The 13497-nt window shown below is 45.8% G+C and overlaps 1 protein-coding gene across 2 annotated transcripts in view; it reads right to left on the reverse strand.

Annotated features, from left to right (window-relative positions):
* Positions 1-12842, reverse strand: part of JUP (junction plakoglobin) — a 29062-nt gene extending 16220 nt beyond the window's left edge. The window contains exon 1 of one of the 2 annotated variants that reach the window (XM_072646444.1): positions 12680-12842. The gene's annotated coding sequence lies outside the window, so the exon portion shown is untranslated. The remainder of the gene's footprint in view (positions 1-12679) is intronic. The other variant, XM_072646443.1, reaches the window with a different exon arrangement.
* Positions 12843-13497: the final 655 nt, after the last annotated feature.

Genomic DNA, 13497 nt, shown 5'->3' on the forward strand with positions numbered 1-13497 from the left:
AGGTTAAGGAAAGCTGTGATAAACTCAGGGAACCCCAAGGGGGTAAGTCTGGTGACACAGGTGGTTTTTTTACCACCTGTAAGCAGCTTGGGACAGTCAGAAGGGAAGGAAAGAGGATGCTGACAGTAGGGCCAGAGGGAAGTGAGCACTGACCACACTTTCCCATCCATCCAATTTAGGTTGGTGAGATAAAGGGAAGGAGATTACAGGGCAGCAGCTCCAGAAGGAGAGGATCTAGTCACTGAGGGTCACCCCAAGTTTGTGACTATCTTCAAATGTGTCTGGATGATCAAAACATTCACTAGGGGAGCAACATCTCCAAGGCCTCCTCACCCTGTAGATTGGGTAACTGTGAGAAGTGTGTGGGTGGGAGGAGGGGAGAAAGGTTGACTGGAGAAAAATTTGAGGGTTAGAGAAATGAATGTCTTCAGTGGAAGAGGAATGCAATGTCTCTCCTCTCTGAGGACAGGTTCAGAGGATGAGGCTAAGTTTAAGCAAGCTATAGGTTAGAGAGAGGCAAGATAGAGCAGCACCATGTAAAGAGCCCAGGATGACTGAGTCAGGAATGTATGAACCTCCGTCCTGTCACTTAGTCTGTGATCTTGGCAAATCCCTCTTTCTTCTCTGCAAAATGGGAATAATGACACCTTTACTATTTCCCAGTCTTGTTGCTCCAGAACATTGCTTGCAAAGCCATTTACACATAATACTTTATTTCACCCCTTAAGGTAGGTTCTGATAAGGAAACTGAGGCTGAGGGAAATTAACTGACTTGCTGACAGCCAAATGTTGTTCAGTTGTGTCTGAATCTTTATGACCCCACGTGAAGTTTTCTTGGCAAAGATAATGGAGTAGTTTGCCATTTTCTTCTCCAGCTCATTTTACAGATGAGGAAACTGAGGCAAATAGGGTAAAATGACTTGTCTGGGGGTCACACAGCTAATAAGTGTCTGAAGCCAGACTTGAATTCAGAGAGATGAGTCTTCCTGATTCCAGATCCAATACTCTATCCATTGCAGCACCTAGCAGTCCACTGAGAGCCAAATATCTAGTGTCCTAGGGAGGATCTAAACCCAAGTTTTCCTGATACCATATCCAACACTTAATCCAGTATACCAAGTTGCATATTTTGTATAAATTTCAGAGGTTATTACTATTACTATCATCATCTTTTATCATCATTATCACCTGGCAGGATATTCAGGCAGTCCATTCTAAGCAGTAAACACCTTGCTACCCAAATGCTCAGCCTAGGAGGGCTTCACGTACCATGGGAATAGGGAAAACAACATAAGAAGTCATTGGGTTTGGTCCAGTCTTCATATCAGCCCTTCCCTACTTCCTGTAAAGAAACCGAGTCCTACCTATACCTCTAGCCCCAGAAACAGAGACAGAAAAAGGCTTTTAAAAATTGAATAGGGAAGTCTTTGTTTAGTACAAGTTCTATTGTTGGCACTAAGAACGGAAGGAGCCGTCTCTCCTGGGGTAACTTCTGGCTCAGGGTAGGGGAAAAGATAGGCTAACTGTCCAGTGGTATGTGCACCAGAGATATGTGTGAGTGGATTTCAGTGTGTTCACATGATCACATGGGCCATCAAACTCCCAAGAGTGACTGGTGTGAGGCACGATTCTCCCCTCCCTCCCGGCTCTCTTCTCCATAACTTTAGAGCCCTCTTTGCAGTAACAGCAGTAATTCCAGCCGGATATTACCCATGCATCCTAAATCTGAGTGCAGCCAGACAGAGGGAGGACCCATCTACCCAGCAAAGAGTGTGACCCAAGGTGGGAGGAGAGGAGGGCAGAGGAGGGTAATTAAAAATAGCCTTGGACAGAGCAGTACAGCCAGGCTCTCAGCCTGGACTAAGTTTGCTATGTCCTCAGTGATAATGAGCTAGGGTGAGAGGAAAAGGCTTGGTTGCCTCTGTGTACTTACTTTCTAATGTTGTCTTCTATTTCTGAGGGGATGTCATTGATTTCCAAATTTGGTTCATCCAACACTATTGAGTAAACACTTGGAGTAGGTCCAATGTTTATTTTGCTCATTTACAAACTATATACAGGTAGTGCTATACTAATAATTATATACTTTATGAAACGTACACAAGAATAGAAACAGATAGAACGAGATAGGGAGACACTGGAATTCATTGAGTAGGGGAGGGATAGGGTCAGGTTCAAGCTATGGTGAGATCACTATGGCAGTTGTGTGGAGGATGGACTGGACAGGGGAGGAAATTAAGGCAGAGAGACCAATTGACAAAATTTTATTGGGTTTTTTGGTACATACTTTAGTTTGTTGCAATTAGGATTAATTCTTCCCTTAATCTTGTTTTTGTTCATTCATTTTCAGTCCTGTTTGACTCTTTGTGACTCCATTTAAGGTTTTCTTGGCAAATAAATATACTAGAGCGGTTAGTCATTTCCTTCTCCAGCTCATTGACAGATGAGGAAACTGAGGCAAACAAAGTTAAGTGACTTGGCCAGAGTCTCACAGCTAGTAAGTTTCTGAGACCCGCTTTGAACTCAGGAAGATGAGTCTTCTTGATTGTAGGCCCAGCACTTTATTCACTGTGACACCTAGCTGCTTTTTTTTTTTAATTGGTTATCAAAATGGTCCAGGCAAGGGATGAGGACCTGAAGTAGGATGGTGGCTGTGTGAGTAGAGAAGGGATCAGATAGAAGAGATGTTGTGAAGGGAGAAATGACAAGATTTGGGAGCTGCCTGGATATGTGGGATGAAGATGATATAAGGTTGCCCAGCCTGAGTGACTAGGATAGTAGAGTCTTTCTTTGACAGTAATAGGGAAAAACTGGATCCAGATACTGCCTCAGGCAGTACTAGCGGTGACCCTAACACAGCAGGTCACTTAGCCTCCCTAAGCCTGGGGTTTCTTTCCTATCTGTGAAATGGGGATGAGAAGAGGACCAGCTACACAGGGTTATGGTGAGAATCAAATGAGATAATCTGTAGCACTTTGCCAACCTTAAAGCACTAGGTCAATACTTGCAATTGCTCTTATTAAGGTATGAATCAAAGTGGGTTGGTAGGGAGGAAATCGAGAGAGAAGGTGGGTCTGGATATGGATTCCAGTTCAGACTGGCCAGTGCAGCCTTGTCAACTCACTTCATTGCATTCATAAAGGGAGCAAGTGAGCCTCTTACTTAGGTCATTGCCCCTGAACTTGAGTTATGGAGGTTCCTTCAAGTCCCTGCCCCAGCGACTAAGTGATCTAAAGGGCAGGGAGTGAGTAGGCTTCAGGAAAAGAAAAGGAAAGAAATTTTCCAAAAAGTACCTGAGCTGGGGTTATAATTATCCTGAGAGACCAATGCCTCCAGGACCGGAAGAAATGGAGATCTAGCATAGCAGAGGGTGGGGGCTGCGGGGGTGGGCAGATATGCAAAGGATTAAGAGTAGGTGGGGTTGTGTTAGAGAAAAGCAGGAAAGAGGAAATCACTAGGAGAGTAGGATGCAACCCATCTTCCCATCATTTGATTGGATGCTCAAAAACATGGATTTTGGAGACTTTGTGGTTCAATCATTCCAGCCATGTTGACTTCATGATCCCACTGGGGGTTTTCTTGGCAGAGATACTGGAATGGTTTGCCATTTTCTTCTCCAGCTCATCTGACAGATGAGGAAACTGAGTCAAACAAGGTTAAGTGACTTGCCCAGGGTCACATAGCTAGTATGTGTCTGGGGCCACATTTTTGAACTCCGGAAGATGAATCTTCTTGACTTCAGGCCAGGTACTCTTATCTGTCCCAATTTGGAGAGTACTCTCCTAAAAAAACAGGTCCCATTCTTTCCCTTGGCTAGAAGAAGTTAGCAAGTTAGTGAGTAAAAAGATTTGATCTTGTGGGCTGTCCCATTGAAAAGAACAATAAAATCATTGGTAAAATGATTAATACACAGCAGTGCATTTTTACGTAGTATTTACTTATCTCACAGCAACCCAGGGAGATAGACCATATCTTACAGATGAGGAAACTGATGCTCAGAAAGGCAAAATAAATAAATAAATAGCCGCTTGTCCAGAAGCTAAACCTTGAACGTAGATCTCAACACTCCAGGTCCCCCACTTTCAAGTCCTAGTCTTTCTCTACTGTTCCACTAGACCACGCTAACTCTGGTGACACTCCAGGGGCTGAGAATTCAACAGGAAACTTTTCATTTGTTTCTGATAATTTAGAAGAACAGGTCCCATACTGTCTGGACTGGGCAGAAATCTTCTATACATCCTTTTCAATCACAGACTCCTGAAGGTCAGTCATTTAACCCAAACCGAATAGAAATCTACTCCATTACACCCCTAAAAGCTGACCTCCTAGCCTCTACCTGCCAGGGGTAGGAAAGAGGAGGAGGAGGAAGAGGCAGCATATCCTCTTTAGGACAAAATTGTCAAGAAGGGTTTTTTTCTCATGTTGAGAGTGTCACTTGAGACAGCTGTATCTACAATTTCTATCCATTGCTCCTGGTTCAGTAGTTTCAACCCTTCACTTCAAATATTTTTTACAACGTATAATTTTTAGATTCCTTTGTTAAGGAAATCTATGCTCTTGCTTAAATTCAAGATGGCTTAAAATGTTGGCATTATTTGCACATGGGAGAGGGCTTGAAATCTCAAAACTAAGGAATCATTTCAGGAATTGGGCAGGTTTGGGACTTTTGCTGAAAGTAGACTCTTTAGTAGATGCCCATGCATTGGCCAACAGTTAAACAAATTCTATGCATGGATGTGATGGAATTATTACTAGGCTGTAAAAAACAATGAAACAAGAACATAGAAATTCAAAGCAAAGCAGAACCAGGAAAAAATACATAAGTGGAAAAAAAAAAATAAGTGGAAATGCTGTGTAATTATAATGACCAAGCTGGGCCCAGAAGAGAGGAGAAAATGCACTTTCCTCCCTTCTTGAGGAGGTTGGGGTGGGAACTACGAGTGTGGAACATTGCATAGACCTTCAGACTCAGGTGGTATGAAATTGCTTTCTTCTTTTCTCTCGCTTTTTTCATATTCTTTGCTAGAGGAGGGACATATTTGGAAATGACGATGACAAAAAATAAAAGCTATTTTTATATATTCTAAAAAGAAATACAATTTTTTCTTAAGGTGATAGTCTTCACAAGGCATCTGGAAGAGGCTGGATGAAGAGGGTACAATTTCTGCAAGAAACAGAATTATACAAAACCTGATAGAGACAGATGTGCTGAGACTGAAGTGGAAATGCCCTGTCAGGCATCTGCCAATTCTATCTCCTATCACTCTCATTTCACTTCTTTCTCCATATTGATCACATCGTAAAGAGCTGCCTTAGTGCCAGGAATTTGAGACCCTGAGGGGCAGCTGGTACTGTCAGGTTATGTTAGTGTTCAGCATCTAGGCTTTGCCCATGGGATTCCCCATCACCAGGCAGCTGGGATCTAGTCTTTTCTGCTACCCAAGCTCTCTAGTTGCATGCGCTACTGGGTCGCCTCCTGAAGCCATGCCATTCTAGAGCCAGAGAGATAACTGGACATTCCCCAGCTGGATGGACATTCCCTACATAGCACCCCTATCACCTTAAGGGAGATTTGTATTCTACAGGGATGTCGACTAACTCTTCCCCTTAGGAGTTAGCCTTTAGTCTCTAACCCTTCCTGTACTTAGCCAGGGGCCCAGTCCAAAATATATCTGCTTCCTTTGTATATCCTATCTTCCTGCTCAGACTGGGAGCTCCCCAAAGGGTGGAGAAACTGTCTCCTCCTTCCTTGGCATCTCCATCCTCCTGCACAATGAGAGCTCCCAGTTTTTGGATGGGATGAAGGCACATCTTGAATCTTCAAAGGAAAAACCCTCTTCACATCCTGCTTCAATAGTGAAAGATGTCTGGCCCAAGATGGTGTCCAGGGACAGGCTGAGGACTATGGGATGGTCACAGTTCCAAGCCGGACACAGCTGCCTATTTGTTGTTGTTGGGTTTTTTTTTTTCCCTCTTGGCTTGCTCCCAAAGCAAATAAACCAGGAGGGAAAAAATGAAGGGGATTCAAGAGAGACGGAAATGCCCATTGCTAAACTAGTCTATCCCCCAGGGAAATCTGTCTACTCCACTGAAGGCACTCCACTGATAAAATCATATTTACTACCAGTTTTCCATACTAACTGGGGATGATCCACATGGGTAATCCAAAACCCTTTATACTTGTTGTGAAGAAACTGCTTTATGTCTCTTTATAAAATGCAGAAATGTCATCTTTGTTTCCATATAGGATGTGGTTTATTCAGGACTACTGATTCAATCATCCAGTCTCAGTCTAGTGGTGGCCCCTTAGGGTTCATTCCTTGGAGTAAGAACGGAGGAATAAACAGAACAAAGTAGGAAAACATGAGCTATTATTGCTTCTGAAACTGGGCAAGCTGGTTGAGACAAGAAAAGTTTAGTATATAAAAGTCACAAAAAAAATTATATTGACAGATTTTCCATGTTTGTTTAAATCTGCTAACCATGAGGACTCAACACTTAGTTGAACCTGTGGTGGAAGAAGCAGAAGGCTTTAATCTAAGCTACAGAAAAATCTCAAGTCACACTTCCCTCTCAAACCAAGGAACCCAAAGTTCAGAATTGTCGAACTGGACAAAACCAATAACAGCAATTTCCTCACCCCCCCTCATCAGGACCTGCCCTAGAGAACTACCAGAGAATGGTGCCATCAGCTCCATCCCCAACAAAAGTGGACATGACTTGATCTCAAACCCTCCCAAAAACTCATCCCTATACTGCTGCCACACCTTCCCCACTTTAGGACAAATCTTTATATGCCCAGGACTAGGACCTTTCTGCCTAGCATAAAGTACGCAGTCAATAAATATTGGTTGATTGAAGTCACCAAAAGGCTCTCAAGAGTCCTTATGGTTCAGACTCAAACACTATCTCTAGGGGAGGAGTTTTAGCTGTCTTCTTTCTTCCCTCACACTGGAAGGAAAACCCTTCTCCCTACTAATATGGACAGGTTGACCAAAATCAGGTTCAGGAGGAAAGTCAGCCCTAAACCTCCTTATTCGTTGTTAAGAGAGTAAAGGCACTAGAATTAAGAGAAGACACAAAAGACTTCCTGTAGAAAATAGGATTTTATTTAGGTCTTAAAAGAAACTAGGGAGGGCAAAGGAGATAAGAAGAGATCTTGATCTGGTCTAATCAAGATCCAATCTTGGTAGCAGTTCTTGCTATCTAACAAATCGTTCAATGGTTCCAGCCCATTTTCCCTCTTCTTATATCCTCAGTGATGACAGAGGGTGGTGACAGAGGGTTATATACTATCTGTATGATAACCATTCATATGCTTGCTAAATTTCAACCCCATTGTCTTCCCATCTTGTCAAGTCTCCTCTCCAGGATTAGGTATTAGGAGTACCCTAACATTCCCCAGCTTATTTTAGCCCTGGGATAGGTCAGGAAGAAATAAGAATAGTCTCCTTTTTTAAAAATCAGTGGAGTCAGAGGAAAAGAGAGGATGAAGGATGACAACAGGCAGTTTCCCCTAAACAGCAAGCAAAAGACCTTAACACTGTAATACAGAAACTTGCTTAGTCAAAGGCTCATTCCCCAGGTTGCCTAATAGAAGCTGCCTCCCCCATCCTAACACCAAGGGCCCAATTCTTTTTTTTTTTTTTTTTACAAGAGCTGTTGAGGAATTGGAGAAAGGATGACAAAAGACAGGTTTGACCCCAGACTTAGTGACCAGCACTCTTAAGTGACCTTTCCTGCCTTCCCACATACCACACAAGTTCAGATATCTATACAGCAAACCTTTGGATTCCCTCCCCCATTTCCAGGCCCTCTAAATGACAGCAATACAGTTTAGTGACTAGAAGGTACCTCGGAGGTCATCTAGTCCAAACTGAGTCCAAGGTCGAGCAGTATCAGAGCTGAGGGCCTCTCTGATCCCACTAATAAAAGGTAGCTTCTGTTCTCAGAGTGCTAGACTGGCTACTATGACTCTTGGATCCCTGTTCCTCTTAACTGCCTCAGTTCTCTCACCTTGGACAGAAAGAACAAAGAATCTTTTCCACTGATCTGAAGGAGGGGCCTTGACCCCCAAAGACAGGGAAATGGATAGGTTAACCTCCAGATTTCTCACAATCAAAAGTTGGACGCAGATAATTAAAGTCGCTCCAGTTTGGACCTACAGATATTCTCCCCACCACCTAAGAAGAAAGGTCCAAAGATTTAAGATGGGGGCAACTTTTACCAGCTGATTTTTTTTCCCGTTTTTATGTATCCTCTTTCCTTCTAGCTTGATCCTATCACATTCCTAAAAAGGAAGGTCCTTTCATTTTATCCACTGGTCAAAACAGAGCATTTCACTTTGTACCATCTCTAAGACTTGATCAGTCCAAGAAGCTCCAACCAGCTGAAGCCAGGCATTCCCCAGTACTTAATAACTTTACCCACAACCCCCTCCTTCCAGAGGCCTCCATATCTGGAAGTCTGACCTGCTGCCACTCCCACCCCACCCCCCATTATATTCCCAGGATCTACAGGTCAGGGAGAGACCCTGTTAGCCCCACCCCCACAATCAGAATACAGAGCCACAAGGGTGAGCATCTTTCTCCAGAGGGCAGAGAATGTGAAAGTGAGTCTATCCAGGCTTCAAAGAAACCCTGCTCCCCCACCTGCCAGTCCAGTCCCTTTTTATGGTCCCCTATCAACTTTCCTTCTCGCGACCCAAATAGATAGGAGTCTCTGCAAGTTTAGGGAGGGGAAAAGAAGGGAACTTCCAGGGATTTGGGGGGGAAGCTTCTTAGTGAAGACTGACTTCTCCCCAACCCTTTTCAGTGCTCCACAGAAGTCTTGTCTGGCCCCCAACCTCCAATCTCCCAGTGCTGAGACAAAAAGGGGGTCTGTCTTGCTGGGAGGTCTCCAACTCTGGTCTTCCTCATTCTTTTATCTCCCTTTCCTACTCAGAATGTAAGGCATTGATGATGACAAATACTAAGTTTGCGGGGGTAAGCTGGGGATGAGCGCTCAGTGGGGTAAAGAAGAAAGTTAGAAGGACCAGGATCCCCTTTTACCTTAACTGGAACAGACCTCAGGCAGAACAAATAGATCAAATCCAAATATTTTTTCTTCTTTAATATACTCACCTTCCTCCTCCAGCAAAAACTAGTTTTCTCAGACAAGTACAGAGCAATTCTTCCTCCATATAATCTTTTCAACTCAGCCACAAACCAGATTAGCTAAACTAATCATTGAGTTAATGCAATTACCATGCCTTTTCCCCTCCTCCTTGGCTCTGGTACAAAGCATACAGTACTATTCCTCCCCTGCCCCCACCTTCACACCAGCAGCAGCAACAACAGCAAAGGAATTAAATTCAGAGGACTTCTACTATGCTTCCAAGCTTTTCACCCCTAGGGCCAAGTCTGAACCCTAATGAGACAGGTCTTGGAAAGGCCCAAGCTAATAGAAAATTAGGTCTGACTGATAAATCCCCTCAATTCAACCTGCTAAGAGACTGGGGGTGAAAGGGAGAGAGGGCATGTAGCTAGATGGTAAAGTGGATAGAGGACCAGGCCTCGAGTCAAGAAGACCTATTTTCCTGAGTTCAAATCTGGCCCCAGATACTTCCTAGCTGTGTGACCCTGGCCAAGTCACTTAACACTGTTCGCCTCAGTTTCCTCATCTGTAAAATGAGCAGGAGAAGGAAATGGCGAACCACTCTAGTATCTCTGCCAAGAAAACCCCAAGTAGTGAAGAGTTTGGACATGACTGAAAAACAACACAAGAATAAAGGGAGGTATGGGAAGGGAAAAGAGGAAACAAAATCTCAGAGGCAATATGGTAGACAAGTGCTGATATATGTAGTCAGAAGACCTCAGTCCAAATCTCATCTCTGACAAAGGATTATGAGTATTTAGGGTTAGAAGGTATCTTAGAAATCTTCTAGTCCAAAATCCTCTTTTTTTTTCCTAGGTGAGGAAACTGAGACTAGGGGAATTGAAACGATCTGCCAAACAGTGAACCAAGTATATAATAGGCAGCAGAGCTGGGATTCAGACTCAGGCACACCCAAATCCAACCCTCTTTCTCCTCCTCCAGAACTGCCTTCTAGCTATGTGACCCTGGGCCAGCCACTTTTACGTGTCCCAGCCTCCATTTTCTCATCTCTAAAATGGGGATAATAGTATTGGCACTCATTACCTGCTTGGCAGGGTCATATTGAGAAGAGTGCTTTGTCAACCTGAAAACAATATATAAATGTGAGCTATATTTCTTGGTCAAGACCCAAGGAGTCATGAAACTTTCAACCATTTCTCCAGCGTGGACCAGACTACCCAACCCTACCCACGCTAGATGAAAGCCCTTCCAGCTGTAAAAATCCTCTGACCCTATGATTTGTTCAAGGAGTACCTCAAAAGACCCGGATCCCAACCTGATCTGCAGTAGTCACGCCTCAGCAAACTTCATAATTTGGTAATCAAGTGGAAATCAAGTCCTATTGCTTGCTGCTAGCTTCCTCCTCAATTAAGAGGTAGATAATTAAACCAGGGAATGAGAAAGGGTAAAAGGCAGGGTAAGAATATAAGATAATTGGCATCTCCCACATGGATTTTTTTCCTAGCTCAATCTCCTACTCTGGGCTGAGGGTAGTGGCTGCAGGAGAAGGTTACAAAGGCTTTGCCTGAAATAGGGAAGAAAGAGAGGTGAGGGGTACCAGGGGCGCCCCTAGATATGGAAAAAAAGTGCAAGTGGGCTCCCTCTATCTCCACGGGATTAGTAAACAGAATGGAAGTGGGGAGGAGAAAGGATAAGATCAGAAAGGATCAACTCTGAGCTCTCTATTCTGAGGTCTGTCCAGAGTTAAGATGGTCTTGAGGAGGAGGGAGCTGAACTTCATGGCCCAGAAGGTCCTTTGGCTCTAGATCTATGACTCTGTGATTCCCCCTAGAAAGTTTATTGGGCAAGCTAGGTGGCACAATGGATGAAGCCCTGGATCTGGACTCAAAAGGCTGAGCCCAAATTCAGTCTCTGACATTTACTAGCTGTGTGACCCTGGGCAAGTCACTTAATCTTGTTTGCCTCATATTCCTAATTTGTAAAATGAGCTGGACAATTAAATGACAAATCACTGCAGTATCTTTGCCAAGAAAACCCCAAATGGGATCATGAAAGAGTCAGACAGGACTGAACAGCAAGAAAGTTTCTTGCTAGATGAACTTTCCAAAAGATGGGACGAAGGTCAGGAGGGAAGGAAAAAAAGGACAAAGGGCAAGACAGGTGAGGGTTGGAATAAACATGTATATAGCACCTACTGTGTGCCAACCATTGTGCTAGGCACTTGGCAAATATTTCATTTATTCCTCACAACCATTCGAGGCAAGTGCTATTCCCAATATACATTTAAGGAAACTAAGGCAAACAGAGGCCCATATAAACCTTCCATAACTAGTTATAAGAGTCTGTGAAATGAGGTATTTGAACCAGGTGTTCTCTAAATGGTCCTCAGAGTCTCTAAGCTATACATGTCAGATGACAGCACAGCAAGAACACACTAGCAGTAACTTCCTGCTCTCCTGGTCCCCATTCCCCATCCCGCAGCTTTCTGACCTTTCATTAAACCATCTCCTCTCTGAAGCCCTCTCCAAGTCTCAACAATAAGTCAGATACCCTAAAACAAGATAAGCTACCCTCTTCTCCCGGCAACCTGAACACATATTAGAGAGAAGAAAATCTAGGACTTTGATGTTAACTCCCTGGGACCCGGGATCCGTTTAATGCCCAGTGCCAAATTTATGCCTAACACCAAATTCACCTGCTCAGCAAACCAGGAATGGGGAGATCCCGCCTCCAATGCAAGAATACTGACCCCACAGCTCGGAAAACTGGACCCAGACAATAGGGCCCCACCCAGGCCTGGGGAGGTGGGGGTGGAAGAGGAGGGCAGGAATGACGCTTGGTGGGGAGGCAGACTGAGGGGGTGACGGGGAGTGCAGCCCAGCTGCAAGTTTCCTTAACTATAAATTCCCAGCTGGACAGAGGGAGAGAAAATGCTCTATGTACTCACCACGCGAAATGAGGTCAAAGTCTCCCCCTCAATCCCAGTCCACTAAGGCCACTGCCAGGGAGGTCAGTGCTGTATCCGTACCTGACCCTCCCCTCCACCGTACCCCTCCTTCAATTCCCACTCCCTCCAGCAGACTTTTCCAGGACGAAGCCAAAGCCCTTCCCAAGCCCCCGCTGCCCACCACCCCTCCTTAAAAAGGACCACAGAGATCCACCCTCTCCAAACTCACCCTCCTCTCAATCTCTTGCTCCACATTTCCAGCCCCACCCAGTTCAGTCCTCCACTAACCCACTCCCCCTTCGGAGTGGCCAGCCTGACCCACCACACACCCCCGCCCCAAGCAAAATCTCGCGACCCCGATTGCCTTTCTGTCCCCTACCCACTCACCCACCAATCCCAGACCTCAAATGCTCCAAAAGCGACCGTCCTCTCCACTCCCTCTAAGTAGGCGCTTGCTCCCACCGCCCAGTCGGGCAAAGCTCCCTCAACCCCCCTCCCATTGGCGCCCCCTTCCTCTCCTCCTCTAAATGTCACCTGCACGGACCCGCCCCTCAAGGTGCCCCCACCCCACGCACCCGAGCGCGCGCGGAGTCACGGTCGCCCCCAGCCCCAGTCCCAGCCACACGCGTCCCTCACCTGAGCTCGTAGCCAGGGTCCGGGCTGGGGCTTGGGCTCGGGGCAGCGGGCAGGACTAGGGCTGGGCTGGGTTTGGATCGGAGGATCTGCTCCGCTCGGGCGGTGGCTGCTACGGACTCTGGCCGCGGCTGCAACTCCCTAAACGAACAAAAGGCGAAGAGACCTGACAGCCAAGCCACGCCTCGGGCTCCCCTTCGGAGCCCCGCCCCCGGGGCGACGCCCACCCGCTGCCGCGTTGTCACTGGTCCCGAGGCCTGCCCGTCTCCCTGGGGGGCGGGGCCCAGCTGCGAATCCGCCCCGCCCCGACTGCCTATGTTTACCGCCTCTCCATTGGCCTCGTGCCCTGCCAGTCGGCTCTAGGGCCAGACCCCAGCCCGAGGTCCGATCCCAATTCCGCGTCTATTGGATAGAGAAGGAATACTGCCTCGTGAATGGGTGAGGTGCTGTCAGTAAGCCTCGGGGAGAAACCAATGGAGTGGTTGGGGTGTGTCTTGCCCCACCCACGCTCTCCACCAGGTAGAACCTACTCCCACCTTTCCCCCCATACCTGTCCTACCAGGTGAGTCAGGGGAGAGGCTGTAGGGAAGGAAAGCAGCGCGTCTGTGTAGACGCCTAACCAACTCAGCATCAAGAAATAATTCCCTTAAGGGGATTATTCACCGCGGCCAAAAAAGTAAGCATCAGGTGGCAAAGACCTCGGACTGAGTGAAAAGAGGATTTGAATGCAAACTCAACAGTCCAAGAAAAGCCACCTATGGGGTGAAGGTGGAAAGAAGACTTTGAAGAAACAAGTCTACGAAGCTAAAGAAAACCAGGCA

This window comes from Notamacropus eugenii, chromosome 2 (genome assembly GCF_028372415.1).
Source record: "Notamacropus eugenii isolate mMacEug1 chromosome 2, mMacEug1.pri_v2, whole genome shotgun sequence".
In the NCBI taxonomy this organism is placed as follows: Eukaryota; Metazoa; Chordata; class Mammalia; order Diprotodontia; family Macropodidae; genus Notamacropus; species Notamacropus eugenii.